Source organism: Sinocyclocheilus anshuiensis, unplaced genomic scaffold (assembly GCF_001515605.1).
Source record: "Sinocyclocheilus anshuiensis isolate Anshui unplaced genomic scaffold, SAMN03320099.WGS_v1.1 scaffold577, whole genome shotgun sequence".
In the NCBI taxonomy this organism is placed as follows: Eukaryota; Metazoa; Chordata; class Actinopteri; order Cypriniformes; family Cyprinidae; genus Sinocyclocheilus; species Sinocyclocheilus anshuiensis.
The window spans coordinates 705,927-706,551 of record NW_015539872.1 but is presented as its reverse complement, the minus strand read 5'-3'; the positions used below and the strand labels follow the sequence as shown (position 1 = coordinate 706,551).

Genomic DNA, 625 nt, shown 5'->3' with positions numbered 1-625 from the left:
AACGCGTAAAAAGACAGTATAAGTCATTATAATCCGTAATTATGTCCCCACTGGATGAAACAAATGCCTAGTTTATAATGGGTTTTAATGTTTTTATCTCGTCGCTCCGCACAAGGCATCACAATATGGCAAAACCGCATAAACATTTCATTACACCAAATACACAAAATAATGTTTTTTTTTAGCAGCATCATATGACCTTTAATGCAAGACTGCTTGACCGACAGTGTTCTGTAAAGTAGGCTAAGGTGTAGTTGAAATATTATGTTGAAAGCACGAGCATTTATTAGCGCTTATGGTAGCCTAATTAATTGCATTTCAAATAACACGAACAACTAAAAATCGTTTATGAAAAAATAAAAGCTTAAAACCAAGTTTGAAAAAAGTGAAGTGTCTAGCCTAAGCATGTTAGCAAGGATATTAGTATCTAAATAATAAAAAATAATATTGATCTAAAATTAAAAATAAAGTTAAAATAAGTGACAGTAAATAGCAATTGAACAAACCGTAAAATGGAACAGTAATTCATTTTAATTTATATTTATGTTGAAACCATGTAGCCTAGTGTCCCAGAGTGGCAATGGATTATTTGTTTATTATTAATTAATTTATTATTTATATATAT

At 29.4% G+C, this 625-nt stretch overlaps 1 protein-coding gene across 1 annotated transcript in view; it reads left to right on the top strand.

Annotated features, from left to right (window-relative positions):
• LOC107685245 (proteinase-activated receptor 1-like) overlaps nucleotides 1-625 on the top strand; it is a 5,225-nt gene that overhangs the window by 2,400 nt on the left and 2,200 nt on the right. The gene's annotated exons all lie outside the window — the stretch shown is intronic.